Source organism: Silurus meridionalis, chromosome 1 (assembly GCF_014805685.1).
Source record: "Silurus meridionalis isolate SWU-2019-XX chromosome 1, ASM1480568v1, whole genome shotgun sequence".
NCBI lineage: Eukaryota > Metazoa > Chordata > Actinopteri > Siluriformes > Siluridae > Silurus > Silurus meridionalis.
The window spans coordinates 12,054,356-12,079,769 of NC_060884.1; the positions used below are offsets into that span (position 1 = coordinate 12,054,356).

Consider the following 25,414-nt stretch of genomic DNA (forward strand, 5'->3'; position numbering starts at 1 on the left):
ATCCCAAGAGTGTAATATGTGACAAACATGTCACATAAATATATATAATACAGATATAATGTATTTTACATGAACATTTCCCCCTTCATGTGACCAGTTTTGGTTTAGGCACAGAGCTCAGCATGAGTTTTGTATAATGCCTATAGAGGTTTACCGGGCGATCATGTTTCTGCTTGATGGATAATAAAATAGACTACAGAGTTCCCCAACCACCAGGTCACCAGGAAACACTTGCTACTGAGTATTATGTGACGTGACATGGTATTTATTGTGCGATTTGTCCTTTGCCCGTTACCCGTATTTACATACATGTGTGATCTGTACGCCTGTACAAAAGGTTGGAGACCCCTGGTGCACTATATTCCCATTTATATATGGGATATCCATAATATTCTGATTAAGCATTACTTTGATTGAGTTTTGGTTGATTTGGATTGCACTTTTTACAGTAGGCATAGTCACAAAGCAGCTTTACACACTAGGGGAAGATGCATATCTCTAACGATGGATAACGATGAATAATGGATTATTAGGATGCACATAAGTGTAGTCAGAGTTTAGTTTATGACTATCCCGGGCTTTGTAATGAGCAAATTTGTCATATTTTTTAACGCTGCAGTTAATAACCAATCAGTGCGCTTAAGAAGGCAGTCCTGCTCACCTGGCAATTATTTTGCCGCCTCTCTAAACAAGAGGCTTCAAAGACTTCTATGAGTCGGCTTTGTGTTAAATGCAGCGCTCTGTAAGGTATAAGAGAGGCAAGTGATGAACTGAGAAGACTCCACACACACTTCTATTTATATATATATATATATATATATATATATATATATATATATATATATACTATAATATATAAGGTAAATATATGAAGTATATATTGCCTTTGATTTACTAGTATAGCTGTTGTGTTTGTGTAGTTTGCAGATATTCTAATCATTTTGCTTCTAATTTGCTAATGAGTATCTGACTAGTCCATTATTCGCTAGTTCACTTAAAATGTGTTGATTGATCATTTGCTGAAACTCCACTGCTCCGTTTTTCTTTTCTTTTCTTTTTTTTGGGAAACTTATAGAAAAGCTCAGTCGACCGTTTATCTTCCAGATTCATAAACTAATAAGCTCCAATTCCTGTGAGAACATGACAGGGAAGAAAGAAAGAGAAAAAAAAAATCCCACAAACCTGGAGCTTGGCATATCATCAGTTCTTGTTAGGAAACATAACTATGAAAGACAGTGCTCATTAATACATATGGAGGATAAAATAATTGTAATCTGTTTGATCATCTCAAGCCTGACGGGGGAATTTATCTTGCCACATTAGTTAGATCGGGGGGAAGTAGACCATAAGCTTCATTTGAACATCTCTATACGTAAGTCTAATCGCTAGCACCACTCTAGAAATATATATATATCTAAAATAATAATAATAATAATAATCGTAGCTCTTGTTGGGAGCATGTTGGGAAAAAAAATGTGTGTTGAGCCTGTTAAGACTGGCACTTGTTGGCATTTGTTTACTTCATGATCACTCTGCGTTTGCTGGATCGCCAAATGTTTGTCTTTGATATACCAGCAGTCTCATAAATCATGATCTGTCTGGCCGCAAGCGAGGCCCATCTCCACAACGATTGAGTTGCGTTATAAATTCAGTGTGAAGCAAACAAAATTCTAAAGGGTTTGCTAATGGAACAATTTTCCCACAGTTAAAAAAAAAAAAAAAAAGTAACCTTGTATTGTGGATGCTAGTAATTAGAATTACTTACCGATAACGTAGTCGTATAACACAGCATTCCAGACTTCATCTGGCCATTATGCTGTTTGCGACTAATTGGAAAATCGACTAGTGATGGATAGGTTCCAGTTGGCGAAAGATTGATGTGGACTGTAGCAGAATTCAATTGAGATGTCCATCTGCACTATGCACACACATAGACACCTTGTTCACACCTAGAAGGCAGTTTCTTATAGCCAATACCCAATACAGGAAACCGGAGAGCACAAGGAGAACACTGAGAGTCAGGACAACTTTACATGGTTAACCTCTGTGCCCCCTGGATTTACAAAAGTTTATTATTATTATTATTATTATTATTATTATTATTATTATTACATTTATTATTACATAACATTTCAACACAAATAATATTGCATAATTGTTCATTGCATATGTTTTTCAGTTCCTTGTCCCCTGCACACAGCAAAGATGTTTTATTCCTACTGTTGTTGATTTGAAAGCGGGATGCATTCTTCTCTTTATGTTCCAGCTGTTAGTTCTTTTTTTTTCTTCTTTTTTTTCCTCATGTGACTTCTTTCACATTTTTGATCTGCTTTATTCTGCTTTTCAACTGGTTTGACATTGCTTATATATATATTTTTTTTTATTTCTGCAGCTGGTGTAAAAGTGTAAGTGACTGGAATTTCCCCGTTTAAGATACACACATCCTCACCCCGGCCACGTAAGCACGTCACCACGAGACACCACCAGAAGCCGAGCGTATCACAAATACATCGTCTTGCACAGGGTTACGCAAAATAGTCCAAAATCTGAAGCCCCTTTTTTTTTTCCTTCCCTCAGATATCAAACTTTATGGCGCCAAAGGCAATTCTGGCATGAAGTGAAATATATGCAGATCCTGTAATGACTGCACTTGGTGACTGCTTTTCAAAAGCTGCTTTTGTCATGCGCACCCTCGAGCTATAAGAGAACTTGTGGTTTTCAGCGTTTTCTTTTGATGAGGAAGTGAGGATGATGCGAGTGATAAAAATAAAATGAAAAAAAAACAAAACAAAACAAAAAAAAAGACAAACAGACTTATCATATGCAACAGCAAGCTTTTTTTTGTGGTGTTTTGTGACTTTTTTCCCTTCATTTTGATGCATCTGCAACAGAAAGCATATGCGTGTGCAAATACAGACAACCTCTGCAGTAAGAAGGAAGTGGCTTTTTTTTTTTCTTCTTCTTTTTTTTTTTTTTTTTTAAGGTTGATGTAGGATTTAAAGCTTAGGGTTGATGACTCTCTAAACGCATATAAGCTCACCTGTAATTAGCGTGTAACAAATATGCCAACGCTCATACCGAGCTGTCATGAGCGATATGACTGTTCGAGAAGGTTTCTGTTGTCTCTGTTGCATCTCTCACAGTCTGATGATGTAGGAGCATTTCTGCTGGTGCATTTTTAATCGCTTGCATGCTCGAGCAAACTGTTGTTGACTTGTACTTATGGACTGCCAGTAATCACCCTGAACTCACACGCACGGCTTTTGAATATTTAATAGAAGCGCCCTGCCTCATCACAGGCATCTTTTAATGAAGTTTGAGGGCTTGGAAATATCCGTCCAAGCCCTGTGTCTGCTCGTCCCAACATATTCCATCAAATTAAAAGTCAAAACAAAAAAAAAAAAAAGACAGACAGACAGACAGAAAAAAGAAAAAACAAGACAATGGATGAATAATTGCTTTTTTTTTTTGGAAGGGCAAACCCATTGGAGTTTGCTTTGTCAGGCTCATGGATGCTTTAGCTTTGTTACAAATTACAAGATAAGGCAAGGCAATTATGATTTTTTTTCCCTCCTTCTCTTCATCCTTGGATGAGTGCAGTTGTCTGTGACATTGCATCTCGAGATAGACCCAATAAAAAAAAGGTTGCCTTTTTTTTTTAGCCTGCAACACTTTGAGTTAAAAACTGGACGGAATGGCACACATCTTCCATTATTCAAAAGTGTACATGGTGCTTTGGACGCGATGAACAGAGAGAGAAAGACAGGGCGAGAGAAAGAGAGACCCAGATAGACGCGTTCACTGGTGAGAAGCCGATGGAAGACAGATGAACGGAGCGGAGAAGCCGGATTCAAATAAGATTCATGGATGTCGCCGGAGCATTCCGATTTCTTGCATTCCTCCTCTTTGCACTCGTCCTCACAGACATCTGCTTGTAAACTCTTACAGGTAACGCTGTCCGGTTAGACTGCGATGGCAGGCTTCCAACTTATTGCAAATCTAGACAGCAGGGATAAAGATCAGCGTTATGACACTGCATATTGCCTCAAATTGCTTTATTGGTAAAATGATAGTGCTTCCTCCAATTTCAATAATTTTCTGGAATCCCTTGTTGAACGGTTTAATTGTGTTATCACCCAACTTGCAACATCTGTCTTTATACTGGAACAGATGACAGTTTTATTACAGGGTGAATTTCTTTGCTGCGTCTGCCAATTGATGGGCAATCTGATTCATAATGGTGGCGATGCAATGGAAATTAAACATTAAGGGTGCTTGTATGTAGAAAAAGGCGAGCAATAATTATTCTCCGACGAAAGGGAACCTGCAGCGTGTCACAGAATACTCCATCACTCGGTTTTTCCGTGGAGAACCAGGCCCTTCGCAATTTCACCATATTGCCTTCTAATTGTGGCACGCAATATCTTCACCTTTTAAAGCGCTACTTTCATCCGAGCTCCAGAAAGTGGCAGCGCGCTCTGCCGAAACCTGGCAACCCGCCCCGTGTTTGGGGTCTCGCTTTTCACAGCTAGGGCATCAGAGATGATTTATTATCGAGTCTAGCGCCCATAAACCATAGAGTGCTATGATGATGTGCAGGTTATATATGTGTACGCAGGGGCCGATGGAGAGAGTTTACTGCGCCGTGGGTTAACATCCTGTTTACAGTAATTCATGTACGAGTTGTTTGACAGTGAGGTAAGGAGGGTGTCTGGGGCCGTACAGGAAAACCGGACCAAGTTGCTTTACTAAAGGCTGCTGCTCCACACCGCTAATGGATTTCAGGTCAAACGGTCAGCCGACGGAAAAGTGGCGTAGTGGGAAGAGAAAGAGTGTGTGTGTGAAAAAGAGAGGGACTGGTAGTGTGTTAATGCGAATGATCTGTGTGTAGAGGTCTTTTTTTTCTTTTTTCCCAAAGATCTGTTGCCTGTCCCATTGTTCTACTTCCCATATTTACATAGATGATGTAAGCTCTCCCTGTCTCATTCTTTCCCTCCTTCTTGAAAAAAAGGTGTGTGAGTGTGTGTGTGTAAAAGAGAGAGAGAGAGAGAGAGAGAGAGAGACAGAGAGAGAGAGAGAGAGAGAGAGAGAGGGAGACCTCCCATATAAATGATGCCTGCTATGCTGGTACCATTAGGAGCATGAAGCACCTCTCATTGTCTACGCAGAGCGGATGGGCTTTGATGCAGTAAAGAGGGGAACTGTAAACTTGGCGCAGGTGTTTTAGGCAGCTGGAGGAATGAACTGTTGTCGTTGTTGTTTTAGTATTAGATCACTTATTCGAAAGGACTCGAAAGCCCATTATGGATGCAGCCTGTGTTTCTTTCTTTTTTTTTTTCTACAGTCTACTATGTATACTATATAGGCATAAGTATTGGGACATGTGATTTTTTTTCTACAAGCTGTTACCACAAAATTATGTTGACTTCCAGATTTTACTAACACCCTTGTGGATGAATGAGCTCAAATCCCCACAAGCACACTGAAATCTAGTGTAGTATCTTCCCAGAAGAGTGGAGGTGATTATACCAGCAAATGGAGACCAAATGTGGAATTAGACGTTGAAAAAGCACATTGAAAAACTCATGTTCAAACTTTTGTTCACTTAATAAATTAGTCACAACAGGAGAAGACGACTTTTCTTTTAGATGTTTCCCTGCAGCGGAACAATAATAACAGTTTGTGGAAAAAAAAAAACATTTCTGTGTCCATATAGCACATTCTGCGGCAAATTATTAGGGGCTCAATTTAAAGATGCATGAATTGTCATGGGAATCGAGGCGCTTATGCATTTTTAATGAGCTTTTTTAATTCAGAAAACTTCACCGAATTAATATGTATCGGGGAAAGTTTTTTTTTTTTTTCCTTCTTCTTTTTTTCCACCAGGATCGAAAACTTCTGGGTAATTAATATTCATGGACTGTGCATGTTAACATCCCCAATACAAATGCCATGGAGAGCTAATTAACATAGAATGAGCCCCGAGGAACAGGGACGATAAGGGTTAAACGCACTATTGAAATGAAAGCCGAGCCTTCCCGAACATTTGAAAAGCTCTGATTTGTTTTAAAATAATGTTTATGCACTGAACACCTGCCCGATTAAGGCATCTCCGAGGATCCCCAGAGACTGATTTGAGCAAGTGAGCTAGGTTGAGTGTGTGATGAACAGATAAGTGGAAGGGTGGAGCAGAATTGTGTCGATTTGTTTGTGGATGGCGTGTGTGTGTGTGTGTGTGTTTCATTAATCATAGACGGTCTCAGTAATGTGAAAGTCCTGTTGTTGTAGCTGCTATGTCTTATTCATAAAGTCTTGATGTGGGACAGGTGAAGTGTTGAGTCAGAGGGTTGTGGTTCAGCTCTAATGCCACACAGCCTGTGACAGAGCAGAGATTTGTCACCATTGATGCAAACCCTTTGCTGCTGGCAATCTCTTTCCTGTGCGCACGTGTGTATGGTAAACGTTCTCTGCGGCCAAAAGTTTGCGGACAAACAGGCCTGCATCGTAATGCCCATGTGCGTGAAGCGAGGTAGGAAGCCTTCCCAGAATAGATGACGTCATTACAGCATATAGCGGTCCACAAACTTAACATATATATCGTTGTAGAACTAATTCCACAGGACAGGATGTTATTTCCAAACCTGTATATGTTGCCAGGGGGGTGTTTGCAGTATTCATGAAAAAACGAAAGGAATGGGTGATAAATGTCTGTATAAATGTTTCCATGAGGTTACGAAAACATTTCAGGCATTCTACAAACATTCCACACCTTATTTAATATAGATGAATTTATTAATAAATGAACAATTTAATTGATTGTTTTGACTTTTCTCATAAATGGTTGTTGTTGGGTGTGTGACAGCACGGCTTGAGCACGGTTATTAGTAAGTCACACGACTAGTGGTGGGAAATGCTTGAATGATTCGAGTCATTGTTCTTTGTATTTTCTTTGTTTATTTAATCGAATGTTTGGACTAGCAATAGAATGGATATGTGCAGATCTAAAAAACAGACAGACAGACAGACAGACAGACAGACAGACAGACAGACAGATAGATAGATAGAAGGACGGACTGAGGGACAGACAGAGAGAGAGAGAGAGAGAGAGAGAGAGAGAGAGAGAGAAAGTCCATTAATATTTTCCTTCATGTACACTATATGGACAAAGGTTTGGACATCTGACCATTAGATCCACATGTGCTTTTTGAACATTCAAGATGTTTTACTATATTTTGGAATGTGCTAGTGGAGATTTGTGTTTATTCTGCCACTTGGGCGTTAATAAAGTCAGGTACTAATGAAGGATTAGGAGGCCTGGGGCTCCAGGGAAGAACCGCATATGGCAGGTGTCCCAATACTTTTGTCCCCATATAATATAAGAAACACACAAGGGCTACAGACACACAAACAAGTAACTTACAGTTCCAGGAAAACAAGGAATTATGTGGAAATGTGTGTTTTGGCCCAAATCTACATAACCATTGTATCTACAGGCCGTAGCGTAATCTTCAAACTACTTCGCTGTTCCTGTGTGTGTTCCAGCGGCTGTGACATGGCCTCTATTCGGAAGAGAAATGGCAGCAGCGGCAGTTTGCGTACCATTCGGAGAATGATATTCGACCGTCTATAATATGATGGCGGCCCATAAATATGGCTGATGGTCCCTCGCCTCTCTATGAATGACGGCTGCCATAAATAGTTTCCCCTCTGTTCCCCTCTAATAAATCCACCCCCTCCCCCCTCTATTTCTTCTTGAGAGAAGGAAAATGTGATGTATTATTTAGTTGGTCAATAAAAAAACAAATGTTTTGAAGGCTGTGAGAATGAGCAGAGCAGGGAGGTGTGTAGCGCCACGCTCGCGGCCTTACTGCCCTGTTGTTATTTGCTTGTTTACAGTCGCTGACATGATGTAATGGGAAAGGGCCGCGAGAGTGCAAGGCAGCAAATGGCACAGAAAATAAGCCAGTGCCTTTATGGGCACGTCTGTCTCTTTCTCCATTTCTTTTTACTCGCTTGTTGTTTCCCAAGAAGTAGGGAATATGTCCTGCGTGTACCTGACCTCTGCAAAATAAAGCATCATGAGTTTCCTGAAGGCGCCGAGGGAGAAGAAGAGATATGTCTGTGAATGGAATTCAAAATCTAAATCTAGCAATGTTTCAGTTCAGTCATGTACAGCAAAAAGACACACTTATATACATAGAGCTAAAAATGTACGAGGCCACAAACATGATGTCTGATTTCACTGATTATTTCGTCCTGAATGGCACTCTAGTCATTAACCACACTACAAGATTTGCACACAACTAACCACACACTCTCACGTTATGACGGCAAATCATTAACCGTAACCAATAGCCCTGTTTCTGGGAAACCCGAGAACGTCTTCTTCACGCGAAAACACTTCACACTGATCAAAATAAACATTGGAGGACTCCCTTCTTTAGCTGGCAGTCTTTATCAGTCTTTCACGTCAAGATGAAGATGCGCGATAACTACTTTCTCTGTCACTACCGGATGTTGCGCCTTAAATATTGAGCCCCAGGACATCATCGGTACTAAGATTAGATTTTTTTTTTTTTTTTACACTCTCCATACTAACACAGTATCGATATCATAGTATCGCTCAGGCTTAGGTCTCAGCCCACACTTCCTTTACTAATCTGCACAGACACTGTAGATGAGGTGAAATTCTGAAAGCATGGTACTCCATCTCCCACAATCCTCAGCCAGCACTTTTCTTGTGTTTAGGCCCGAAGCATGATGCTCAAGCAAAAAAGTTCGACACTGCATACTGCGTCCCATGATCACCAGGGCAAAAAGCCAACAAAATAAATAAATGCAAGCGTTGTAGCTTTATGAATATTTACACTGCATATGGTTACATGTTTTTTTGCCAGGCTTGGGAGCAGCTGTTGCATATGAGTATGTGTGTGTTCCTTTGTGCGTGCTATGCTTCCTGTCTTGGTTTATTTTTTTTTTTTGTCGCCGTAAGTTAGTGAGCATGTGTGCTGTATGTGAGACAGTGAGAGTGATGTAGATAGGGGCAAGGAGGCGTGTTGGTAATTTCCCTAATCGAGAGAATTTCTTTAATATCGCAATCGTTTTGGGTCTAGAGGTGACTATCTTCCCACATCACAGTCGTTGCAGCGCGATCAGCACCGCTCTTATCTACGCGTCGTACAGCAGGCCGACGTCACAAAGAGCCGCAGAAGTAAATAATCTCTTAATTGTGATATTAACGTGATTGTTTTTCTGCAGCCGCGCACCCCGCGGAGGGCGTGACACGATTAAAGCAGCCATTTCCTATGTACGAGCGTGGGAGCATAGTCGAGCGTATGATTAATTTTTCAATTTCTCTCTGCGGATATCTAATAATTGCTCTCATAGATAGCTACGGGCCCCTATTAAACATTAAAATATATATATATTAAAAAAAAGAAGAAAGTTGGAATCAGAAAGATGGTATTTTTGATTGAATAATGTAAAATATCTGTAGGGCAACTGAAAAAACGAAACAAAAAGGCGTCAACTAGTCAAGGTTTATTCTCTAACGCGACCATAAACAATGAGCAAGTCGCTGTCTGTGAAAGCAACGGCATATTTATCCTCTTTCAATGACTAAATGCGAATGATGAGCCTGTAAAAAATGGTGTATTGAGCAGAAATGTCCACTCAAATAAATTTGTAATAAGGCACACGCCAGATCAGTGAATTTGCCTGCCCTGTGGTTGTGTCTTCTCATGAGCCCTTTCAGTTCTTTTTTAAGATCGTGTTTATTGGGTTTTCGGCCATTCAGAAGGGTTTTGATTTTATAAATTAGGATATACGAACTGCGTACAGTTTTGCGGTTCACATTCATCTTTTTTTTTTCTTTTTTGTTCAGAATCAGGCGATTTCAGGCGGCCATGCGGTCACCTGCCTTTTAAAGTCAATATAAAGACTCAAAAAAACAATGATTTTAGTGCATTGAGGTATCTGTCAAGTGTCTCTTCTTTTTCTATCTTTCATTTTCATATCCCCCCTCTCTCTCTCTTTCTCTCCCTTTCTCTTTCTTTCACTCTCCTGTCTTTGTTCACTTTGCTCTCTTCCATCTAATATGATCTTCATCTCGGATTGCAGCAGTACAGAGGAATCGGAGCTTGTTGATCCAATTTGGGTCAGGTAACTCCGGGCGATGGCTGCGCTGGAGCACGTGAGCCGTGCCTGGAATGGCAAAGCCGCGCGCTCGCAGCCGCGCAGGGATTGATTGATTCCGCCTGTTAAAGAACAAGATAAAGCACGCCGGTAAACAGCACCGCGTGCGACTCTTCTCTGATCAGTCACCCAGCAGCACCCCGGGACCCTGCCACACAGCGGGGCACAATCCCACTTTAGAGCGAGCGATCGGAACAGGGAAATGAAGCGTTTTTCATGTGTATAATGAGAAGAATGTGCTGACTCACATCGCACTAGTTCACCTCCTCACTACAGATGGACCTCCACGAGGCACCCGCAGTCTGTTTCAATGCAAAATAACACGCTACAGTTGACCACAGTTAACTGAATGGTTCTTTGGGCCAAGCCTAGTACTTTCATTTCAAGCTATCGTGGCACCACGTACTACACACTGGACCCCAGATTTAAAACAGTTACAGCGGGATAAGGTTAATTCAGTTTCAGCACAGTTTAATGTGATCACACCTTTTTTATTTTTTTTTTTATCATTTCATCTCTATCTATCTATCTGTCTGTCTGTCTGTCTGTCTGTCTGTCTGTCTGTGTGGCTGGCTGGCTGGCTGGCTGGCTGCCTGTCTGTCTGTCTGTCTGTCTGTCTGTCTGTGTATCTACAATTAGATGTGCTTTTAAATATAATAATAAATAATAGTAAAATACAGACATCTCGTCATAGACAAGACTGTGATATGCTTTGGGCAACTAATGGATAGTCTGTGGTTCTAATGAAGGAGTGCCTATAGTGTTGGTCCTTCATTCACACAGAGATAGAGAGAGAGAGAGAGAGAGAGAGAGAGAGAGAGAGAGAGAGGCTGGAACTGAGAACAAAGCCAGAGAGAGGATTAGTAGGCAGCTCTACAAGTCAGACTTGTGGATGAAATAGAGGAGCAGGTGGAAAACCAGTTGCACTTTATTGGCATTATTTGCTTTCTGGTTTGGTCTACACAAGCGCTGGCTCGGTATTCTGCATGTGCAGAGAAACAAGCGTTACGGCCTGCGCTAGACGTATCTATACACACATTTATATTTTAGGCCAAACTATTCATCAGTCGAATAACAGCATGAACGTGTGGAGCTGCCCTCATCCTAGTTACAATTCACATCCCAGTAGCACTACCTTAGTCTTCCACAGCAGGCCTCCAGCTATCCCACGATCCCCCGCTGCTGTTTTTCCTGACCGTGATGCCAGGCGGAGTACACAGAGACCCTGTACTACCTTCAAATGATCAGAGGGAAAAAAATGAGAAAACTACAGAGAAAAGGGGAAAACTTGAGAGAGGTTTTAAACACAGACATGCTTTTCTAGTTTTTTTTTTTTTTTTTCCCTGTGTCTGTTTTCGGAGTTCGAAACACATACACACGCTCGACCTCACGCACACACCAGCCCATATTTCAAACAGATGTTAAAGTGGGGGAGCTTCATGAGAGCCCACAATCAAAATAATTATCCTCCGAGCCCACTATTTATAAAGTGTTTATGTGATCCTTAGCATCGGGTCTCACTGAAGTAGCTGTTGTGTGTTAAACACTCTAACTCGCTCGTTAATCTCTAAACACCTCGATGGCTCGCAGTCATTTATCATCAGCGAGGGTTGGGGGGGGAGGGAGGGAGGGAACACAATCGGCTGCTTGTTTCCATTCGAGCGAAGAATCCGCACGCTCTTTCCTTACCCATGTAGATAAGTGTTCTTTAACGTAATTGAGCCTCTGGAAAACCACGACTCTGGCTGTGGTCACCGCTGGGTTTCTCACTGAGGTTAGACTCGGGTTGCACAGCGGCAGCGCACACGCACATGCACAAGATGTTCCCGTCATGGTTTACAAACAAGACGTACAAAGCAACTTCAAATTACTTCAGAGAAATATGCAAATCAATGTTTCTGCAGTACTCACAGAACAACAAACATTTTCGAACATTTGGCTTTTATTTTATAAATAATTTGAAGAGGTTAGGACTGACGCTGCACAAATAAAAAATTACTCACCTTATGTATCAGTGCTAGCTTGTGGAGACATTAGACAGGAGGCTAATATCGAAATAATTAAACTATTCCGGTTGCATTTCACTCACAAGGCGTCATTTATAGCATTATAGCAACGATATGGGGCGCATTATCTCTCACACACACACACACACACACACACACACACACACACACACACACACACACACATTTATAGACCGATAGGCAGCTGCATTTACAAGTTTCTTTTATGCTTTTATGTCACATGTTGCATCCTAACATATATATATATATATATATATATATATATATATATATATATATATATATACACAATCATAAAAGACACCATTTTTGTTCAGACCTCGAAACACTAAACTGTCATTTGAATTTTTGGTGCAATTTGTATTTTGATTGGACAACACATGTTTGGGTTATCTTTTTCCACAATTTTTCAATAATTTTCAGGAAGAAAGGACGATTGATTAAATGACCCACCTCGTAATTCACACGCGTCTAAAAAATATATCAGCCTAGACAGCGTTTTACTTTTTTGTAATCACTTTACACCACTGTCAGTAATTGTGTCACGTGAAGCTCCAGTCTGAGATAGAAATAATTCAGCCTACATCGGTTCCTCATACCGTTCTGTGTACTTGTATTACATCTGTGCTAGTCTTCTTGGTTTATTAACAATGTTCTATAAAGAAGAACATCATTTTGTAACGTTTATTTATTTTTTTTACTATTAGTAGTAGACTATTTAAAGAAAAAAGAATTGGTACATTGGGACACACAAGGAATTTGGTTCCAGCTGTTGGTTGACTCAAAAGTATAGACATAAATACCAACACTGTACATTTAGCTTAGACTATACAAGACAAACACAAAGGCAATAAACAAAAAAAATGTACAGGATTCTGTTTACTTCTGTTATTTTGATCCAATTGGTTCCTATTATATGTATAACAATGAAAGTCTTACATTTATGGCAAGATTTAGCAGAGCAGTTCGACCAATCACAATTCAGGCCCCCAGCAAAACCATTTATTTATTTTCTTTTCATTGTGTTATATTCTTTACCAAATTCACTTCTCCATACTACAACAGTGAATAAAGAGGTAGTCTTCAGTGCAAAATGGAAATAATTTACTATCGAACAGTATGCAATAAGAAATGTAATTACTGTGTCCATAGTGTTAATGTGCACACTCTGTATGGATGGGAGATATTTCATTTAGGTCAGTTCGTGCCTCCCTCTCTCTCTCTCTCTCTCTCTCTCTCTCTCTCTCTCTCTCTCTCTCTCTTTCTCTCTCTCTCTGTTTGTTCCACTGGGATAGAGGGACAGCGGCATGGTCCCAAATGAACAGAGCAGTAAATGAGGAAAAGAAAAATAGGTAATTATGTTAATCTCACAAATGAATGAGACGCTGACCTCTCCTATTAATTGATTTTATGGCGGCAAATCATATTTATCTCTCCTTTGATATATATTTTCCATTAACATTTCTGATGTAATTAATTGGTTTTATTTTTAAGGAAATTACCCCTAGATGCCGCGGAGCGTTATTAAAAAGGAGAATGTCACGTTTCTGCTGTGTTAACTAGACAGAGATTGGCTCGGCGCGCTTTGGTTGCTCTACGCTCGCCCGCACAAAAACGTCCTTAAAGCTCACACGGCCCCTATTCTTTTAACCTTAATCACTGCGTCATCCTTGCACAGACACCACTCATTGTGTGTGTGTGTGTGTGTGTGTGTGTGTGTGTGTGTGTGTGTGTGTGTGTGTGTGCAAACGCCCTTTCCTGTTTCTCATTTTTACCCTTAATCAGCAAAAAAATAAAAACCCGTCGGCTGCGTTGCTTCATTTTAAGCGGGTGATTATTGGTAATAAATACTTTTTTTTTCCACACACTTATTACTGAGGCCGTTTTCTTGGCCAGTTAATGAGAGTAATTTGATTTGCTTGAGAGATTACAGTTCCCCCAGAATTAATGCAGCAACGGCCCTGGCCGGATTTAAAGAGATCTCTCGGATTCTTTCACAGGTCGTATGCTCCTGGATGCTTTTTTTTTTCCTTTCCTTTTTTTTTTTTCTCTCCCAGCAGCTAATGGAGGTGAACAGCAGTCTGTCATTTTGCCTTCTCTCCGCTCCATAGATGCTGTGCCCTTGCTTTCTGCTGCGCTTGTTGTTCGGAGCAATGCTATTTCCGGCTGCCTCCTCACTTTATGTTTGTCTCATTCACTGTGGCTCTTTTTCTGGTCTAGAGAGAAGGGCAATGAGAGGGTAAATGGTGTGTGAGTGTGAGTGTGAGTGAGAGAACGACGGCTAAAGAAGGACAGGAGAGTTTTGCGAGAAAGAAAGCGCGCGTTTGCGTCGACGGACTGCACTGCCGTTACACGCACTACCTGCCTAATGCGATCACATATGACACGCGGCATTAAAGTCAACACGTGACATGGTCGCTTCGCGTTTTTTTGCTATGAACACCGAGTTCTCAGCAATGGACACATTTATCATTAACTGCGCAAAAGCAAGCTAACGGCGCCTCTATAATTCCCACCACACCGCCCGAGAGTGTTTAATATTTTCATCACGCCTTCCTTCAGGCCTGTAAGCTTTGCGACGTAATTTCGGCTTGACGTTTATTAAGGCCTTCAGCTCCAGAGGAGGCACCGCCGAGCATCACGCCGCAGATTGGAGGTGTCTGATCCCACCAGCAAGCCCTCCTCATTCTGCACACTGATTATCTTGGCAGAGAACCACTTTTCCCCTGGACAGAACTACAAATCCAGAGGGTTTTGTCCGATAAGGGGATGTTGTTTATACCAGGTGGTTCTGTGGAGAGCAATATTTGTTTCTTTTTGCTCCTTTTTCGATTCGCAGTGAAAGGAAAGGGAAACTTCTGTTCATCGTCTGGTTAGATACTAGTCTGGTTTAAGACAAAAGCAATCTTCCCTCTCTCTATCTTCCTCTCACTCTCTTGTTCTCTTTATGTGTGTGTGTGTGTGTGTGTGTGTGTGTGTGTGTGCATGTGTGTGTACAGGATCACATTACCCAGGTTGGAATGACTTGAGCAGAAGTTGTTATTCCCATGGAGCAGCCCCTCTCTCTGCAACTCAATCCCAAACCGTAGCCAATTGCTCCGGCCGCGACATATCGAGATCTTCTCTATATTCTCTCACAACTGATGTCTAATGTCATAGGGATCCCAGCGGAATGACTGTTCCTCTTCCAAACACAACACACACATACAATGTGTTTGAGCAAGGTGGATGATGAATGCGAGCGGATTGGTCCATGAAACATACTTTGAAGATTAGGTTGAAGATGAATTGATAGGATATGTGTGAGAGCGTTTGTCGGCGTGTGTGTGTGTGTGTGTGTGTGTGTGTGTGTGTGTGTGTGTGTGTGTGTGTGTGTCGAGGTTTCTGCGTAACAGGTGGTGTTTCAAGAAGAGTGATCATCTTCATTGCGTTTTAGTCAACAGTTAACGCCAGACTGGCATGTAAGCTGAATGCTTAGTACTCGTTTTCAGTTCACTCTATCAAACAGTGGAGCGAGCGGACAATAGCCCGGATGAGCAGATTTTGTCGTCAGGTTTGGTGTTTATAGTTACCCAGAAAACCAGCATAACCAGCATCTTGTATGAGGCATTAGATAGAATTGCATCTGATTTATAATTCATTTGGAATTTGGAACATTTGGAATGTTATAGTTTTTTTGGGGTTTTTTTGTTGTTGTTGTTGTTTGTGTTGTGCGCCCTCTATAGGTCGGGGGCACAGTTATATGGGGCAGGGCGCGGCTGTGGAGGCCAGTGTTTGCGCATAACATTCATCGACCGCAACACACAAGACTCCTGAAGTCACGCTTATTGTTTGTTCTCTTTTTTTTCTTTTACGCGTCAACGCCGCAACAACACCGATAACCTCAGTAGCGGTGAACAAACCCCAGTACACCCCCAATTCATGCTGACTTTAGCAAAATTTCTATACTGCTGGGACACTATGACGCCCAAATGACAAGTATGTGAAAGCAATGACGAAATAAACGCTCATATTAGCTTTTACAACATGCTATTCCTTTCAAAAAACCTACCCGCCAGACTTACATATTATTCTTTACATGCAGCGCGAGGGCTGAATTCTTCAACTCATAACGGAAACATTCACCAGTGACTTGTTGACTTTACGTTGATGGCGCAACCACAATGTGGCTTCACAGTCATCTTTTTTCCAAGAAGTTATATATTTGTGCTTGTTTGCTTTAGGCTGTATTACTGGGTTTAACTAGATTGTTAATCCAATATTACATTACCGCAATTGAACCTGGTGTGTTAGTTTGGATTTTTTTTTTTTTATATTCATTCATGGGACTGGGCACCACCCGGGTGTATTTACTCGCCCAGTGGGCAAGCAAACGAGTTTTTCATTTGTTGAAGCCATATGCGGTAAAAGTTTGCTTGTGTCTCATTGTTACTGCACCGAGCATTACTCCAAAGAAAGAATGTGCCATGTTTACAAAAGCTTCCCACAACTTGCAGCTTTGTGAGTATTGACTAAGGGCCGAGACATGACTCCATGCCGAAAAAAAAAAAAAAAAAAAAGGTTTTACACCTAATGATCCTTTCGCATTACTCTTTCCTTTATGTTTGGTTAACGGGGGGAAAAAAGGCTGATGCAACTCCTCAGACAAAATCGCAATCCCAATAAAAGGCTTTTTTTTTTTCCTTTTCTATCCTGAGCTTCATCTGAATACTCGGCACAGTTGGCAAACCTGCGCCGTTTAAACTAGTCAACGGAAATTGGCACAATGCATAATGGTGAGGATTCCCAGGCAGCACAAGTTCGGAAGGAAAAAGTAAGGGCAGCGAAATGTGTGTGCGTGCGCGTGTAGAGAACACAGAGCATCGGGTGTAAGCATTGATCATCCGCTCGCATTGTTCCCAGCTTCATTTCTTTGTTCTTCCTTTTAACGCCATTTGCCCCGTTCTCTCTTTACTGTCACTCTTTCCACAACTTCCCCTGCTGTTCCTCTAACCGTGTTTGGCTTTCGTATGTCGGCGTCTCCATAAATAGCTATCACTGTACAAAATCGTTGCATTAGTTAAGGAACGTTCCAAAGCAGGTGTCGCCTCGTCATCGATATGAAATCACGATCAGTCCAACAAGAAAAAGCCTCGCTCAACACTTTGGCTCGTCACGTGCCCGCATCCTCTTAATCCTCCTTTCTTTTTTTTTTCCTTCCCTGGAGCTAATGCATCCTTTCTTATGAGTCATTTACTTCTTTAATTACAGTCAGCAGCAGATGCACAATGGAGTATTAATGCGAATGGATTTTACGGACGATTCATCAGGCCGTGCCTCTGAATGGCGAGAGGCGTAATTGACGTGGAAGAACGGGCCGGGGCGAACGAGGCAATACGCCACTGACGGTACGCTGTGAGGCTGTTTATTCCTTAACAGCCCAGTAAAGGATTAATAAACGTCATCCCGATTCAATAATGCCTCCGGCAGACAAGACGTAGGTGCACAAGCAAAACAGCTCGGCTCATTTATCTAAAGACTAGAGTAAGTTACTGGATGCGCCGGCATGCGTGCATGTGTGTGTGTCTGCCGGTAAACACTGCGACTTGCCTTCGCGAGCAACTTTGTGTAAGTGTGTACTTAAAGGCACATTGGGACATACCGGCCTTGCAGAAAGAAGCTCCAGTTTTTTTTTTTTTGTTGTTGTTTTTTTGCCCATCTGTTGTTAGGCAGCAACATGGACCTCTAACCAGCTGCATAGCTGAGCTGACCCTTGACCTCCAGGGGTCATGTATCCGTACCAGGCACAGAGCAGTACCCTGTTTAATCCTCCTTTACTCTGCCAATTACGAACCTATCCACTATAAGCAACTTCACTCCACAGCCTGCACCGTCACACACACAAACACACACTCACTCAACCTTTTACACCACTTTCCTCTCTCTCTCTCTCTCTCTCTCTCTCTCTCTCTCTCTCTCTCTCTCTCTCTCTCTTTCCATGTCTCTGTCTCAGACCATCATTATCACGTTGGATCTACCTAGGGAAAACCATTTGTCAGTTCTGCATATCGCCTGCTATTTAGGGAAATGTCTGTTTTTAACCGAAGTCAGCTCACAGCTTATGTAATTGCGCGCTGAACTTTATATTGTTTAAACCTAGCGATTCGAAATGTTTGGTGTTGTCATAAATATTAATAGATCAGTTGAAAAGTGCGGCTTAGAGAAGGTGGTGTAATGGTCTGGAGTGGATATAAACCATTGATTTATGTATTCTACATGAATTAGTTTGGAAGTCTAAACAGCGAATGGAGAGCTGTTTTGTGCGAGCCCGTAATTCGCGGGGTTTCGGCACGAGCGCCTGTTTTCCATGTGAAGAGGGCTTTTTATAGCATTAATTATATACTTAGAGAAAATCTGACCGGCCCTGTTTTGCATTGCAGATAACAGTTCAATGTGAAAATGAGCAGAAAGGGGGTGGGGAAGTGGGGGGGTGGGGGGGTTTATCTCAATTAATACAAATAGCTATGATGCTCAAGGCTTAGCCACCCTTAGGACAGAAAGAATGTCTGACTAATATGCAGTACCATTGAAACACCCCTGACTGTATAAGCAGCATCCATGACTTTATATATATATATATATATATATATATATATATATATATATATATATATATATATTATACATACATACGTATAAATCTCATTTAACAACTGCTTACACAAGGTCTTTATTAAAGTGAAGCACTGATATGTGTAGATCCGTCTAGCGAGCAAATACAGTAGATAGAATAATATTTGGTATGTGTTCTAGTTCGAAGATGGCAGAGTTGAATGATTACTGTGGGCATACAAAAGAGGAATAATCGAGCGAAGTAAGAAACTGAGCATTCTGGGCCTGTGCTCATGTGGGGAAAGTACTGAATGAAGTAATGGCTTGGTGCGTTACAACACATCCTACCACTTTTTTTTATTATTATTATTATCTATTACCATATATCGCTAATCTGTTTTTAAACTGTATTTATTAATTAGTGAGGCATAATGCGTTTTCATTAGGGCTGTCAATCGATTCAAATATTTAATCGCACGATTGTCGTTTGTAAACTCGTGAGTATTTGCACATTCGTATCCGTTCTAAATGTACCTTAAATGAATACTTTTCAAGTTTTTAATACTCTAGTCAACATGGGCATGGACAAATATGGATGCTTTATGCAAATGTTTGTTTATTATTAGTTAAACCAAACTCAACATAGAGCATGATGATAAAAGTTCTTGTAAATGTTTTAAAGTAAGTAAGTTTTTTCTTATTATGTAAATCATCAGGACACCAAATGGAATTTTTGCTATGTTTCCACACGGACGGTTTTAATCGCCGGATTGGTGCTTGATTCGAGACTTGGCGCAGCAGTAAAGCAAATGTTTAGTGATTAAAAATTCTGCTTTCGGTGGAGTGTGTTTATTTATTTTTAGGTCTGAGTAAAGAAAGGACCCCTCTTTTATATTGATTTATTTATATTTTAAATGAAAATGGTCAAACAGAAATGCGTCAATTGCGCGTTAATAAAAGTTGAATTTGCGTTAACGCGTCATTAACAGAGAAACACGAAAGCACAAAGTCCTCTGACACGAATGCACATGCATATCAATCATTCTACTTTTTTCTTTGCTGAATAACACTATGGGGTTTAATTGTTTTCTTTTTAGCCTTCAATCATGTGGGGCGTCCGCCATCCCTGACCCCGCGTATGAGTGGGTACTATGGCAACCAGATGTACATTAGGTATGCGTATGCGTTAGGTATTAGAAGGTGATAGTGATTTCAATCCTGCAATGTTATTTTGACTCTTCTGCTATTTCTATTTCTCCACACAGGGTTCCATGTCAGGGTATCATAATTAGATAGAAATCTATGGGTCATGTTGCCAATGTGTAGAATAGCAAAACAGGAAAGCGAAACAGCCTAGAGAAGTATTCTTGTGCTTTAACACATACCAGGTTGTGAAGCGATCATCTGGTGGGTTGCTCAACTAGTTAGAATTGATTAGATAGTTAGAGTAGAACGCGCGACGGTTTCCTCAAACCCTCAAACTGTTAGTTGTGTTTTCTCCACACAGGGTCCGAGAGCCTTGTGCACGCTTGGCACCAAGTAAACAATTTCTGTGCCCCGACATGGCCACAGGGATCCGGTTTCACGTGTGTTGCACATTCTCCCTGTAATTAGGCCCTCAATTAGCTTGGATCCATTTCACATTCAAGGTCTTTGCTGCCACTGAGAGAAGCAGACGGTGAATAGAAGCAGAGATAAAAGACTCTATGGTTTAAAATACTACCATTTTTGGTTAGTGTGTTCATCCATTGGATGGGTGTTTTATACCTATTCTAACCTAGGCTATTCAGCATAACTAGAATTTTACTGCCCATAGGAACAGTACGCGAGAGACGTACAGACTAAGTGATTGAGACCCCCCAACACCACCACCATCACTATTTGCCCATGAGAGTTGCTGGAGCAGGGCTTAAACAGCAGGGAAGCCTAAAACCTGTAAATAATCCACCGAGCACATGTAAAGACATCTAGCATTCGGCTCTCTCGCAGCGTTATCACCGGAAAACTGCCCTTGGACACAAGTCGCTAAAGCTCCTGCGCCTATTCTCACTAATACCACGTGAAAAGCTGACAGCGATAAAGCCAAAGCCATGTGCATTAGGGTAAAGCGGTTAACACAGAAGAGTGAATAGTGTGTGCGATGGGAGGCGAAGAGAAGAAAATATAAAAGAGAGGATGTGAATGACAAGAATAGCGAATTGTGATGTCTTTGTTAGTGACACGACTAGGTTTTGTCAGGTCCTTGAGGCTGTTTATATAATCAGCAGTACCTGGAGGGATCAGGACGTGTGTGTGTGTGTGTGTGTGTGTGTATGTGTGAGAGAGAGAGAGAGAGAGAGAGAGAGAGAGAGGCCCTGGTCTTATAGTACCCGAACCAGGAATTTTAACGAAGCATTCTAAAGATGTAATTCAAATGAACTGTTCATATGCTGCGCATCATAAGAACCACACATATTTGGGTTTTTTTGTTTGTTTTTTTTTTAGATGCTTTTCTGAACCATTTTCATAAGTCTGTAATGTCTTCGAATGTATTTGCGCGGTTAGATTAATCATTTCCCCTAGCAAGAATCGCTGTATGTGCAACGCAGTCATCTGTTAGTGTTACTGACCATTGAGGCTATTTATTGTCTGATCACTTCGTCTGATTATGTCTCTCTCTCTCTCTCTCTTTCTCTTTCTCTCTCTCCTCCTCTCCCTCTTTCCAGAAAACACACAGTTCTCCTCACTTTAAACATGCCTTTAGATGCTGCAGCCTGTCATCACTTGGCAGTTTGTCATGCTAACGTTTGGAACCGCTCTTAGCTTAGTGCGTCTATCAAACCCACTGCTACCTTTGAAAGCTGGATCAAACGAGCGTGACTTGTAGGCAAAAAGAGTGCACGAGTGTGCGTATGTGTGTGTTGGATCGCGGAATGGTTAGTGTTACATTAGCACAGTGAACAGGAGTGAGGGGGTGTCAGTTTGTTAAGCAACAAATCCTTGCTCAGCCCATATTCAGCCCAGATATCAGAAGTTTAACATAGTGAAGACACGCTAAATAGATAAAAGTTTGTGGACACTTGATTATTAGATTCACATGTGCTTTTCGAACATCCCATTCCACATTTAGTCTCTATATGCAGTTATAATAACCTTCACTCTAACTCTAGGAAGATGTTCCACTATATTTTGGAGCGTGCTTGTGGAGATTTGTGTTCATTCCTCCATGAAGGCGTTAGAAAGGCAGATACCAAATCAGCCCAAAGGTGTTTAATAGGGTTAAGGGGAATTCAGAGCTCCTATAGCAGGCCACTCAAGATCTTTTACTCTAACTCATGTAAAGCATATCTTCAAAGAGCTTGCTTTGCACACAGGGGAAAGAATTAATGTGTTTATTTTCTTGAACTGAGACCCAAACCTGTTCCAGCAAGACAATAGCCTTGCTGGAACAGGTTTGGGTCTCAGTTCAAGCAAATAAACACATTAATGCTACCTAAGACATCCTATAGAAATTGCGTGCCTTTGTGGTGACAGTTTGGGGAAGTATCACACATGGCTTGAAATGTCAAGTGTCCCGGTACTTTTGCCCATATCGTTTTCTTGAAAGGTAAATTGTAAGTATAGCTGTGTTTTTGCAATCTCATGGGTCTTTAGTAGGTATAGAAGCAATTCTTGTGGTTAACAGCATGCGATCGTGCAGTCTCTGAGAGACCAAGTTTGTATGTTGACAGTCTTAGTGACGCAATAAAAAAACAAAAAACAAAAAAAAAAAAACACAAAGTACCTTCTGTTCCAATTTTCAAGTGCCTCAAGCCCATATTGCATCCTGTTGACTCGAATATCCTTGTTCCTCTACTCTCCCCTGTAGCAAAGTGTACAAATCATACACAAAGCATTTATTGTCATAAAAGTACATTTATATATATAATAATATATACATTTACTTTTATGACAAGTAAATGCTTTGTGTATGATTTGTATATATATATATATATATATATATATATATATATATATATATATATATATATATATATATATATATAGAGAGAGAGAGAGAGAGAGAGAGAGAGAGAGAGAGCTCACTTCTGAGAAGTGACTAAGAAGTGGATTTGTATTTGTGGTAATTTGTCATCTATGTATCAAGTACTCTGTGTTCCAGCTTGCAAGAGTTCTCTGGACGCAGATAAGGCATGTCTTGCATTCGAAATTACACTGTTGCTCAGGACTGTTTCTTGAGTGCAAGAATGTATAAGTTGAAGCGACGAAAGCACACAAAATGATCAGATTCATCCACATCATATAAACGGCAACGGGGCCGTCCTGTTACCCTGTTGGAAGGACAGGATTTGACTTCGAATGGCATGTTTACTCCTCTACTCACTGTGTGACGTCCTTTGAAACCCCAAGTACAAGTGGAGTAAGTCGAGAATCTGATCATCACTCAGAAGTTTTGTCATATTCATCGAATACTCTCACGTCTGCTAAAATCGAGAGTTTCAACCCATTTACTGCTGTAGGGGAGTTTAGTGTCATTCTGCTTCCTCAGCCCTGACTACTCTTGGAGTGTGTGTGTTTGTGTGTGTGTGTAGTAGTAGAGGGTGGCTGAGTGAGCTGTTCATGGTTTGAGTTGTGAACATGACCTAAGGGATTGTCCCCTTCAAAAACCCTTCCCTATATAGATTGTAGCAAAAACTAGAATGGAAACAAGCTCTCGATGTTTTTGATCAGTTGTTTGAAATGGTTTGAGTGGTTTATTTCCGTCTTGTTACTGTAGAATGAGTCAGGGGTGAATGTTCCAGGGCAGCACGGCCTTGTTGTAATATCACTGTATTGTGCATGCAAATGCGGTTATGAGTGTGTACCGTCTGTTTATTGTTTTTGAGTGGGATGCGCGCGCGCGTGTGTGAGTGTGTGTGTGTCCAGACAGAGTGAGCCAGCAGTGCAGCAGCCTCTCTGTAGCCTGTAGTCATATTCCTGCCTCCATGTCACACACACACACACACACACACACACACACAGAGCAAAGTGCCAGCCAGCGTGTCCCAGCCAAGCGCCACATCTCAGCATCATTATTATTGAGTTTATACAGATTCAAATTAAACAGCAGCTCTTAGGGACGGATGATATGAACAGAATATCAGATCACAAATACTCCCAGACATTTACGATTTCAGTAGACTCAATACAATTATCAAATGAGGCATTTAATCAAAGTTTGGTCGGATTTACACAACTGAAAGTGTCCCCCAAAAAAAAATACTTTCACACAGAATTTCCACCACATCTCACCAGGCTGAAGTTCATGCTCTTACCAAATTCGGACCCTAACTTCTGTATGTGGCATGAGAAATCTACACACATTAGACCAGATGAAGTCTTTAGGTTTGGTGAGCCCGTGTCAAATGCATCCTCTGCTCCTGTGGCTTTCTACTGTCGTTGCTCATCCGTTAACCCGAGGTGCTTTTCTGCTTACCGCGGTTGTAAAGAGTGGATATTTCTAGTAAGTCTGCCACCAACAGCCACACCACAGTCACAGCTTCTGAGATCCCTTTTTTTTCTAATTCACAGCACATCGATGAAACAGTGAAACATTTTTTTGACAGTACAATTTTTTTTTTCCTGAATGCAACTCGCAACTGATTGCTGTTGAGTACAGATCGTTTCCTGAGCTACAGTTAGCAGGTACCAGGCACAAGCACCATTTCATAAGATTTAGTACAATATCCAGTGTGACCATTAGTTTAGAAAAGCGATAAAAAATGTGTCTCGCACACACATACATATACACACTCAGAAAAAAAAAAAAAAAACTTAACAACGAGCACACCAGAGACTGAATAGTGCCAGAGGTGCAGTTTCAGGGCTTTTGGGCCATTCCAACGCCTATTTGTTTAATCGTGGGAGTCGTCTGTGTGTGTGTGTGTGTGTGTGTGTGTGTGTGTGTGTGTGTGTGTGTGTGCGGATAATGGAAAGAATGAAGCTGGTTATTTACTCAGATGTTGCTCTGGTGTAGGTGTGAATCTACCCCAGACACTCTGTGGGAACGCGGCGTTCGCTTTTTTTGGTATCGGTAGTGCTTTTTTCCTCGACCAGAACACCTTTTCTCTCTCTCTCTCTCTCTCTCTCTCTCTCTCTCTCTCTCTCTTTCTTCCCAGCACAGCCACTGCCTTTTGTTTGTACTGGATGGCAAGTTCGATTATTTATCGTTGCTGAGGTGGGAGTTGGAGGGGCGGAGGGAGTAGCCAGAGCAATAAACATGTGACTCCGCTGTATTTTGTTTTCCACTCAGAAGGCCACACAGTATAACAGATTTTTGGAGCAGCAATAAACCTTTTATTTGTTTTATAAACTGCGACTTGGAAAAGAAATAAGGAATGAGACGGAAATAAAGATAGAAGTTAAACAGCTACCAAGGGCCATTCGGACCCCTTGTTTATTATAAGTGTACGGTTAGAACAGTTCCTGCTCTGTATCAATTTTGTTCCCTTTGTGTGTGTGTGTGTGTGTGTGTGTGTGTGTGTGTGTGTGTGTGTGTGTGTGTGTGTGTGTCTTTTTTACATCTTTCCACAGCTGTTTGCTTTGTCAGCTTGTTATTGTTCTCCATGCGCACCAAAATGAAA

The 25,414-nt window shown here is 41.2% G+C and overlaps 1 protein-coding gene across 13 annotated transcripts in view; it reads left to right on the plus strand.

Annotated features, from left to right (window-relative positions):
• Nucleotides 1-25,414, plus strand: part of foxp1b (forkhead box P1b) — a 158,610-nt gene that overhangs the window by 80,003 nt on the left and 53,193 nt on the right. The gene's annotated exons all lie outside the window — the stretch shown is intronic.